Source organism: Molossus molossus, unplaced genomic scaffold (genome assembly GCF_014108415.1).
Source record: "Molossus molossus isolate mMolMol1 unplaced genomic scaffold, mMolMol1.p scaffold_m16_p_5, whole genome shotgun sequence".
Taxonomy (NCBI): Eukaryota; Metazoa; Chordata; class Mammalia; order Chiroptera; family Molossidae; genus Molossus; species Molossus molossus.
In genome coordinates this window covers 25,340,916-25,352,768 of record NW_023425388.1, presented here as the reverse complement: position 1 = coordinate 25,352,768, position 11,853 = coordinate 25,340,916, and positions in this window count along the sequence as shown.

Below are 11,853 nucleotides of genomic sequence, written 5' to 3'. Positions count from 1 at the left end.
ACCCACAGGTTATTTATAAGTGGGGTGCTTAATCTCCAAGTATTTTGGGATTTTCTAGCTGTCTTTTTCTCATTGATTTCTAGTTTAATTCCATTGTATGATATATTTTGTGGCCTATCTTGGTGAATGACCATGTGAGCTTGGGTAGAATGTGTAATTTGTTTTTGGATGATGTAATCAATAAATGTCAATTATATCCAGTTGATTCACGGTACTGTTGAGTTCAACTATGTTCTTACTGACTTTCTGCCTACTGGATCTATCAAGTACTGATAGAGGCATCACCTTCCTTGCTTTGAGTCTGCTCTGTCTGAAAATAATATAGCTACTTTTACTTTTTTGATTAGTGTTAGCATGGTATATCTTTATTTCTTTACTTTTGATCTATATATGTTTTTATATTTAAAGAGAGCATCTTGAAGACAGCATATAATTGGGTCTGTTTTTTTTTTTAATCTACTCTGATAGTGTCTTTTAATTGGGTTATGTAGATCATTGACTTGTAAAGTGGTTTTTGATATAGCTAGATTAATATTCACAGTATTTGTTAATGTTTTCTATTTGTTGACCTTGTTCTTTGTTCCTATTTTTTTCTTCCATATATTTTTTTTTATCTTTTGTGTTTTTATTTTAACATTTTATATGATTCCATTTTCTCTTTTCTACTTTTTTTAGTGGTTGCCCTAGAGTTTGCAATATACATTTCACCTAATCCAAGTCCACTTTCAGATTACACTATACTACTTCACAGCTAGTGTGAGTACCTTATAATAGCAAATAGTTTTAATTCTACCCTCCCACACCTTCTATCATTGCTGACATTTATTTCACTTATGTATAAGCATACAGAACATATACATATATATGTGCACATTAGTTTAGAGAATTGAAAACATTGTTGCTATTGCTATTTTGAAGCAACTGTTATTTGTTAGATGAATTAAAAATAAGAAAAATAAAAATTTTTATATTGCTTTCACTTATTCATCCTCTGATAGTTTTCTTTATGTCGATCTGATTTTTTTTTTTTTTTTTTTTACCTATATATATTTTTTCTTCTCTCTAAAGAATTTAACATTTCTTGCAAGGTAGGACTACTGACAAGCATTCCCTCAATTTTTGTTTATGTGAGTAAGTATTTATTTCTCCTCTACTTTTGAAGGATAATTTCACAGGGTAAGAATTTTAGGTTGGTAGGTTTTAAATATTTCATTCCACTGTCTTTTTGCTTACATGGTTTCTGGGGAGAAGGATATAATTCTTATATTTGCTATTTTATAGGTAAGGCATTTTCCCTGCCTCTGGCTTCTTTCAAAATTTTCCCTTTATTTTTGATTTTCTGAAGTTTGAATGCCAATGCCAGGGGTTCTGTGAGTTTTGCTATTTGTTTTTGTTTCAGGGTGGGGGTTATTTATCCTAGTTGGTGTTCTCCTGGCTTACTAAATCTGGTGTCTGATATTTTATCTGGGGAAATTCTCAGTCATTGTTGTTTAAAATATTGCTTCTGTTTATTTATTTTTTTCCTTCTGGTATTTCTGTTGTGTGTATATTAAACTTTTTGTAGTTTTCCTAAAGTTTTTAGATATTTTGTGCTTTTTTTTTCAAGTTTTGTTCTCTTTGCTTTTCAGTTTGGTAACTTTCTCTTAGAAGGTTCTGTCTATATCCTCAAGCTCAGAGATTATTCCTCAGTTGGGTCCAGTCTTCTAATGAGACCATTAAAGGTGGTTTTTGATTTTTAGTATTTATTTTTTTGGTCCTTTCTTAAAATGTTCATCTCTCTGCTTACATATTCTGTTTTTGCATGTTGTCTGCTTTTTCCATTAAAACCCTTAGAATATTAATCATATTTTTTTTCAAATTCCTGTTCCGATAATTTCAACCTTTCTGCCATATCTGCTCAACTCTGGTTCTATTGTTTGTTCCTGTCTCATCAAACAGTTTTTATTTGTTTGTTTGTTTGCTTTGCCTTTTAGTATGCCATGTAATTTTTGGTGAAAAGTGAACATGAGGTGGTGGGTAAAAGGAACTGCAGTAATGTAATATAATGTGTGTATTCTGAGAGAAGCATTCTATGATCCTGTGGCTAAGTCTTTATTTTTCAGTGAGTCTATGTCCTTGGACTGTGAACTTCACCAGTACTCCCCAGTATTTTTGCCCCCTTCAGTGGGACAGAATGGCTAGATGGGGCCGAAGTTGGGCATTTTCTTTTCTCCAGATTGGTTAGCCTCTGATAAAACCCCAGGAGGTAGAGGACTGGTGCAATAGTTTCTCTTAGGGCAGGGCTTGTTAAGAACAGGTACTTTGGCATATTTTTTAAAAATTTTAAACATTTAAAAAATTGATTTGAGAGAGAGAAAGAGAAAGACATCAATGTAAGAAGGAAACATCGATTGCATGCCTCCTGGACATGCGCTAACCAGGGACTAAATTTGCAATTTAGGTATGTGTCCTGACTGGGAATCGAACCCGCCACCTTTGGGTCAGTGTGCCAACCAACTGAGCCACACCAGCCAGGTCCCTTTTGCATATTTCAACGTGGTTTCTTTTCTCTTTCCCCTGCTGGAAACTTAAGGGGATTTTTTTCCATATTCACTGTGAGGACATAGCAGAGCTCCTGGAGGTAAAACTCACAAGTGTGTGGGGGCCCCTTGGAGTTTTAACTCTCCGATTGTCCACACTGAGCCTCCAGTAATTCATCCATTGCAGTGCACATTTTCCTGTTCTGGCACTGGTTCCCAGGGTTTCTGTTCCGGGGCTTCTGCTCTGGTAAGTTGTAATTTTCTGTATTCACCTGGGTGTCTCTCCAATTTGGGGGCAGCAGTTTGCCCTGTGACCTCACTTCTGTGACAGATCTACAAAAAGCTGTTGATTTTTCAGTTTGCTCAGCTTTATAATCATTGTTGAGATGCAGTGGTGACTTCTAAGCTCCTTACGTGTCGAACTGGAAACAATCCTGAATCACCCACGCAAAAAAACAAAACTGAAATAGCTGCCATCTTGGCTCAGTATTACAGAAAGAGTACCCACAGCAAGTTCTAACATGCTCACATTTTACTGGGGTTGGGGTGGGTGCATGTATAGGGAAGCAAGAATGAGGGTAAAGAGAATCGAGGCAGAAAAATGAAAGACAATTCAAAAGGGTGTGCTAATGAAATGGCCACATATTCACAAGACAGGCAGCTGCTGAGATTTACAGGATGTCTCCGGAGAAGCAATATGGAAACACCACATCTCAGAGCAGCCTACTGTAGAAAAGAAAAGGTGAGAAATGTATCTGCTGGTATCGTTTCAGTCTACTTTCTTTCAGTGGTGAAGTCCACCCTGCAAGGCATTAAATTCCTGTGTTTCCAGGTTGTGGTATGCCCCTCAGTATGCCCTCGGTATGCCCCTGAGGCAGCCAGAGCCTCTGTCCTGCCAGCAGCAGTCTCTGCCTGTCATTTGGGGTAAATGTGGGGACTTTCAGTGTACAGTGGCAGTGCCTGGGACTTAAACACTGTAGGGATATTTCAATAGCTAGAAGCATTGCAAACGGTTGCTGCCTGGGTGGAGTAGGGGATAGACAGGGAACAGTGGATCTACGGTGATGTGTAGACTGAGTTTCCAACACTACATCCCTGCACCATTCAGATTCACTTGCGTCTTATTCTAATATCATAGATCTTGTATGTGAACAAGATGCTTTCTCTACTTCTTAAGAAAGGGGGTGCAAGGCCAGTCCTTCCAAGTAGTAGTCAGTTTCAATCCCCTAAGATTTAAAGAGGATTAGTAAACCAAGTGATAGTTCTCACTCCTGCAGCTGAATCCAGGGTCTCAGCTGATATTTATCACTCCCTCATCAGTCACCTGTTCTAGTTTCTCTCACCTTTAGTCAATATTTCAGCTGCTGTAGGTTGCATGCCTACGATGTTGACGCAGTCCCTCATCCGCAGTACACATGAACCCTCTGTTGTTTTCCTTTGTCAGGCAATAGTTGCTGTGAGTGTCCAGTAACAACTATCATTGGGCGCATAATTGCCAAGAGGTGCCTCAGTGAGTCCTGCAATCCAGATGTACTCGTATTTGTCCCCATTGTGTAGCAACCACCCTAGTTTCTCATGACAATCAGGGTCAATTAGATCGGTCAGTATAGTAATTATTTTCTTGCTTATCCATTGGCATGCCGAGTTCAAAATAGTTCAATTCCAGTTCAGTAAAAATAATGTGTTTTCTAGGAAGCAATACTCCCCTGGGAATCAGGATCTCCAACCCAGCAGATACAAGGCTGTTGGGACAGCAAGTACAAATTCGCTACTGGGTCATTGAGAGGGATGATGGGAGAGGCTGAGCCAGGTTCTTCCCACTGGTTTCTGGAGCCCCTGCTTTTGGATCCATGTACAGGATCCGAGCCTGCCACCATGGCTACTTTGTTAGCCTACTGTACAAGCAGTAGGTTGACCAAAGAGAAGCTGGTTGATACCCAGAAAATAGGTCATCCTATCTACCTGGTTGTTGAGAACCTCCTGTGCCTGTTCCTGTATTTTCAGAGTCACCCCTGATAGGGACTGCATCGTGACAGTGATTCCTTTCTACAGAACCCCAATATAGCATTGCAGCTGTCTTTGAATCAGGTTCAAGATTTTTCCTTCTCTATCAGTTGGTTATAGGGAATTTCCTACGAGGCCATTGGTGTGAGCTGAGCGAGTGGCACCTGTACTACAGGGGCAGGTGATATGGAGGTCTAGGCCAACAAGTCATAGTCTGCATCCTCTGGAGTACTTGAGTCTTTTCTTAAGTGTACCATTTCCTTAATACAACAGTTTGTTTCTCTGCCTCTCAATCCTTTTCCGAGAGTTTGTGTTAACAGCAAGCTCATGGCAGGCAGCTCCAACTGCAGTTTCTTGGTATGCCATAGTCAGGTTCTCAGGCTTCACATCAGAGGGTGCGCCTCTTCATGTTCCAGACCTCTGGACCCCTGAAAATATCACCCATGTTTCAGACTACTTAATCATCAAGGACTTACCACCTACCCTCTGACATGTATGTGTTTTATTAGGGCATTTGGCTTACTGAACCCATTCTCCTTATTAGGTCCAATTAATAAAATGTCAATAACTGTAGAAGGCTAGCATGATGCCTAGAATATAAAGATGATTGATAATCAATAAAGAATAGACCGTGACAGACAGCAGGAAAATTAACACAGGCCTCGGGCAGGAGAGTTATTTACTGCTGTCTTTGCAATATAAAGGTGAGCTGCTTTTGGTCCTCTCTGTTAATGAGAATCAGGAATAAAGCTTTCAGCCAAGCCATAGCCTCAAATGATGTGTCACAGGATAACTTGATTTACTCCAATAAAATTCATATCTAAGCACAGAAACTGTAATTGGAGATACCACTTTGCTAACTTTGTAGGAAACCACCGGAACCCTCCATGAGCCATATGACTGTTTTGCAGAGGCCTGATAGGTGAACTGACTAGGTATACTATGGGAATCAGCATCCCTGAATCTGTAAGTCTTTGTTGGAACACGTTTCTGCAGTTCTTCCTGGGAAGATGATGTCGCTTCTGATTTACTATCTTGGCCTGGAGGGAAGAGGCATTGCACCTTTTTATTATAATCTTCCTTAATTCATAAGTCAGGAAACCAAAGGCCAGCTTCAAGGATGTCTGTGCCATTAGGCATTCAGAGACTGGAGGAATAGCAACAGAGTGAGTCCTTGAATCTATGGGACCCCTTGCGAGGTGGACTTGAGCCCAAACAGCATTTACAGTCTGGTGTCTAAGGCATTTACAGTCTGGACCACGGTGGTGTTTTGATATCAGTGTGAGGTCTTACCTCGTTCTCACCATCCTCAAGAAGTCTGGGTATTCCCTTTTCTTCAGTGCACAGTTTCTCTGGCAAACTTGAGAAAGGGTTAGAGAAATATGTGCCATGCTTTTGGTGTCATTGGGAGCAGGGGGACACAGATTTGCCTTCACTCAATGGGCTCTGGATCTGTGAAGTGACTTAGATCTAGTAACTAGAAATTACAATTTTCCATAATAGTGTCTAACGTCAGCCTTATGCTCACCAGTGTTCAATTCTTTTTGGTTGTACAAATTGAGCAAAACCTTAGTTTAATGGTTCTCAAGCTTTAGATTATATCCAGTCACCCAGAGGGCTAGGTAAAAGTGATTGCTGGCCATATTCGCAGAATTCCTGCGTCAGGGGATCTGGAGTGGGGCTGAGATTTTTTATTTCAAACAAGTTCCACAGTGATGCTAAAGCTGCTGCTCTTAGGATCACACTCTGATCATCACTGCTCTAGATGGTTGTTTGTCTATGTTACCTTTGGGAAAACCAGCATTAATTAGCTGTAATAATAGATCATTTGGCATTTGGGGCCAAAACGTCTTGATTGCCATTCTAAGCCTTACTGCTCGGTATAGTAATTATATCCACCTGGCCTCTGCTCTTTCCATAATGTCAAAATTCCCATTAATATTAAGAAGCTTAGTGCTGCCCAACCAGTGTGACTCAGCGTTGAGCGTCAACCCATGCACCAAGAGGTCACCAGTTTGATTCAGGTCAAGGCACATGCCCAGGTTGTGGGCATGTAAGAGGCGGCTAGTTAATATTCTCTCTCATCGATGTTTCTATCTTTCTCTCCTTCTAAAATCAATGAAGGAAAAAAAAAAAGAAGCCCAGTGCTATGCCAGCATTTGCCACTGTCAACCCTGGTCTGAAAAGGACACCCAACAGTGAGTTTCTCAGCAATGTTGGTGTCCCCACCATCAGTGTATTTCTTACTCAAGGGATTCTCCCCTGGTCCCTCCTGGAGAATATACTCAGGTGGTGGGTTTGCACGTCTTTATTCTAATTCTGTTTTTCCTGAGCCTTCTGACCCCTTCCTCATTACTCTGCCAAGTAAATTCCAACAAATCTGCCTCAACTTACTGAGCCACTGTGAATGCAGGCTTTAAGGAGTGATACCAGATAACTATTAGGACCGGTAGACATTAAATTTTACTGAGACATTATTAAGATATGCTAGACATTAAATTCCAAATTACAGATGAGTTGTCCATTTGATGAATTCTCCTGTTCAGTCTTAAATTCCAGTTCCCTGATCTAACACCCTCAAGACCTGACCCTACTGATGTTTCTCTGGTTCTTTTTTCTTCACATTCATCTTCAGATAGAGCGAGTGGGAGAGAGGGAGGAAAAGAGAGAAACATCAATGTGAGAGAGACACATCGACTGGCTGCCACCCACACGACCCCAACCAGGGCCGGGGACAAACTGCAACTGAGGCATGTGCCCTTAGCAGGAACCGAACCCGGGTCTCTCTGGACTACGGGCTGACGCTCTAACTGCTGAGCCAAACTGGCCAGGGCTGGTTCTTTCTTGACATAGTTATGATTTGTCTTCCCATCTGCCTTAGAGCTACCTGTGGCTTTCACAGAATGCCTTAAAAGGACAATTAGCTGTCCTGAACCTATTAAGGATTTCGATATCATCAAAGGTAGTCAAGCACAGCAGTAGTCCTATAATTATTATTATCCTCATTTTGGTCAATTGAAGTGGCAACTTGATATCCCAAGGGTTACCCTAGACCTCCACCTGATCCCAGTCAACCACAAGGAAGAGCATTAGTAATTCTGATGCCACAGCATCCAGCCAATGTCACTACCCACTTCTCCTACCAATTGCCTCAGGCTGAGAAGACAATCTCAGGGATAGAGGGATAGCTTCATGATGATGTTTTACTCAGGTACAGTCCCAGTGAAGCAAGAGTAAGGGGGAAAGGAACACGGCAAGGAATGAGGAAGAGAAATTTGAGAATTAGCATGACTTCAGAACTAACATAGCTGGTTTGCCAGTCTTGTGAGATATCTGTAGAGAGGCCAAATGAAATGACTGCATTTCAGAATAGCCCATTAGGGTAAGGAATGACAAACACCTGCTGACTCCTAGCTCCTGCCTTTAACTGTTAAAATCTGCTTTCTTAGGGTGTTCACTTCTCTACCTTCCCGGCTGTGTTACCCAGCTTTTCCCGGCTACTTTAAGGAGGCCAGAGCCCCCATGGCTCCAGTCTGGCAGGTGTCAGACGTGGTGGTCTCTCCTCGTCAGCAGAGCTGTGCATGGGGCCCTCTCGAGCAGTGGTGGTAGCAGGGGTCCTAGCCGTTGGGATGTCCTACTGTGGGTCAGGTGTGATCCATAGCTGGTGCTGCTCTGGGAAGTGAGGAGACAGCTGGGGGCTGGGGGCAGGGCCGAGCAGCAACAACGCATACACTGGGTTCAGCTCAGCCAGTCAGTGTATTTGTCTGGTCATTTTAATTTTAGCCAAATTTCTTGACCTTATGAATTTTACCAAATATTTTGTGAAACATACATATAAATAGATAATATCAACATAATGTGATAAAGGCAACCATGGGGTAACCAAGGAGCACAGAAAGCGGCAGCTAGCTCAGTTTGGGGGCTGGGGGCTGGTCAGGGAGAATTTCTTCAGGGCAGGACTAGCTTCATAGGCATGCAAGCAGCAGCTTAGGGCCCTGCATGCTGCCATCACCCTCCATCCCAAGCAGAGACTGGGGAGCAGGAACAAGGAGTGTGGAGGTTAGGTTTGTGCCCTGCAGTGTCTCGAGGTGGGGCAAGGTGTCAGTTGTCCCCACCTGGGCTGGCAGCACCACAGGCATGTCTGGTAGGTACCAGGTATGCCCCTGTGTACAGGCTACTGTTCCTTGGGTTGGGGTGGCAGTCGATCTGGACTTCCCCACCCACATTTTCATTGCGCCTTGAGCCCATACAATTACGTGATTAGCTCTGCCTGGAGCTGATGGTGCTGGAACTGACTCTTGAAGAATAAAGAGAAATGTTCCAGGTGAAAGGGTTGACAGGGTCTCCTAAGAAGAGGGAACAACATGAATAAAAGGGTGAAGCAGAAAATCTCACCGTACATGCAGAAGGTTATGCACATGTAGGTGGATGAGGGTTCTGTTCACTGAGATGGGGAAAAGGTATGGGTGGGTCAGGGGAGCGGTCCCTCTGGGTCATAATAATTTGAGACTCCTATACCCTGCCATTTGGAGAGGTCAAGTTGACAGTTTGGCATGTCAGGTAGAGGTCAGGGCTGGATATGGTTTGGGAATGTCAGGTGGGGTTGCTCAGGTAGAGGATGTAGGAAGAGCAGAGAAGGGGATCTGAGAGACCCTCGTCTTAGACGATGAGCAGAAGAGGAAGATCCAGGAAAGGAGATGAGAAACAGGCAGTAACAAAGGAAGAAACTTGGGAGAATGTCATGGAAGCAAAAGATGACAGTGTTTTAAGAAGGAGAACTGCCCATGGCTTTAAAAGTTTTAAGCAGCCCTGGCCGGTTTGGCTCAGCGGTTGGAGTGTCGGCCTGCGGTCCAGAGAGACCCAGGTTCGGTTCCGCTAAGGGCACGTACCTCGGTTGCAGTTTGTCCCCGGCCCTGTTTGGGTCATGCGGGTGGCAGCCACTCAATGTGTCCCTTTCATGTCGATGTTTCTCTCTCTCTCTCTCCCTCCCACTCTATCTGAAGAAAATATGGAAAAATGTCCTCGGGTGAGGATTAAAAATAAAAAAATTAAAAGTTTTAAGCAAATATTGGAAGATCAAGATATTTCAGAGAAAAATGAAGACTTTTAGCCTTTCATGAACAATGGGCAGATCTTACAACACTGGGCCCAGACTACGGGGTGAAGACTTGCCGGCACACAGAGCCCACAACAAGGGCATGCGCTCTCTCTCCAGCTTCCCATCCCCCACCCTCTCCCTTCTGTCTCCCTGATTACTAGGGTTTGTCAATCCCCCTTAATCATCATGCTTGCATCACTGAATGTGCACAGGAGAGAACTATTTCTCTGCATAACTCTCCATTACAGCCAGGAAAATAGAAGATGGCCCAAAAGAGCCATATGTTTAAAAGAAACTTAGGTCTGGCTGGTGTGACTCAGCTGTTGAGCATCGACCCATGCACCAAGAGGTCGCCAGTTCGATTCCTAGTCAGGACACATGCCCAGGTTGTGGGCCCGATCCCCAGTGGGGGGCATGCAGGAGGTGGCCAATCAATGTTCTCTCTCATCAATTTTTCAATCTCTCTCTCCCTCTCACTTCTACTCTCTCTAAAATCAATAAAGGAAAAAAATGAAAATAAAATGTTTAAAACAAAAAAGCAAACTTGGGAGGGAGTGTGTTTCTTTGTGACAGGGAGGAAGATTGTGTGTGTTTTAACAGGCAAACAAAGCCTCTTCAAAAGAAGCAGAGCTACCTGCCTTCTTCTATTCTAATTCATTATCGCCTTGGCTTTTGAGTTCATCCTACTTGAAATACATTTGCAAATTCAGTTTCCAGAACAGATATTTCTCAAATGGTTTCATCATGTTATTTCTCCTACTCAATTAACCTCCACAAGTCCTGACTGTCGGTGTCCATATTTTTTAAACACAGAATATATGAACTGACTGAGGATGTTTTTTCAAATCCAAATTCACCCTTAGAAGCATTTGTCTCCTGTCCTCTGCTGATTCCCCCAGCTGCCAATTTGGAGCAAAATGGTGCTTGTGATAAGGCCTGACATTGCCAGTTCAAATCAAATTCTACCTGCAAGTCCATTTTCTAACCCTTCCTGGTGCGAGACTGTCTTGGGAAGGAGGCAGTGTCTGTGGCGGAGGCGTCCACTCTGTTACTTTGAGAGCCCGTCCCCCCAGGAGCCCTGCAACCGGCCTCAATGACAGGCCTCTACACCCTACATTCTGCTGCTTCTCATTACCCCTCCCCTACCTCATCTCCTCCTGCAGCTCCAAACCTGGCCACCATGCCCTAGTCCATCACCTCTTGGTGACACGAAGTTCCTATTTCCAGGCACTGATCATATTAAGGCATAATAGTCTCATAAACTAGAAGCTTTATCTCCCAGAAGAAGAGAAAGCTGGTCTGTTTAGTCAAATCTTTTCTTGTAAATTCAAAGCAGTGTATGTAGCCTTGTGGTTAAAGGCTTCACCTCCGGGCCAAACTGCTTGTAGTCAAGTCCCATTATTTTCTATTTACATTTACCATCATCTGTAAAATGGGAATAATTATAGACCCACCTCATATGTTGTGAGGATTATATGAGTTAACATGTAAAGTCTTTAATTACTAGTCTTTTCATTAAATTATTGTGTAACCAGTGGGCTCATCAGTTTATTTTCCTCTGGAGTATAATTCCATTTCTTTTGTAGAGTTTTCTGAATTATACACAATTCCCTGTATCCACTCTTTTGTACTTTAGAGACAGAAATTTCTATTTATAATATATAGGCACATACATATTTATTAGAAAAAATAGAATATCCATGTTTACCTACAGAGAAATACATATTTATATTTTATTATCAGAAATTAATAGAGGAAGGAAATCACTCATGTGTCAAAATTCATCACTTATTTCCAGTCACATTTTTCTTAAGACTTCCAGCCTCCTTAATTTATTTTGACTCTGAATTCCTTTGACATTTATGCATTGAATAAGTCATTACTTGGCATTATTCTTCAGCTGCTTTGTGGTTTGTTCTGGCAGCTCGCTCCTTATTTCCATTTTGCTCTTCACAGTGAGGCCGCAGCTTGCTCTCTACACAGGAGTTTCAAAGGGATACTCAGTGGGCTGGATAGTTTCTGCGTTCACTCTCTCGGTGTACCCGCCACCTCCAGTTGCTATTTCAGTGCTTGTTTGTGTAATTTACTTTGATGTTTTGAACTTATTTTTTCATTTTTGAACTTTTTATTTTGAGACCATTTAAGGCTGGTGAAGCAATTGTAAAAAGAACACAAAGAATTCCTGTGTACCCTTCATGCGACTTTCCCAAATGTCACCGTCTTACAATTACC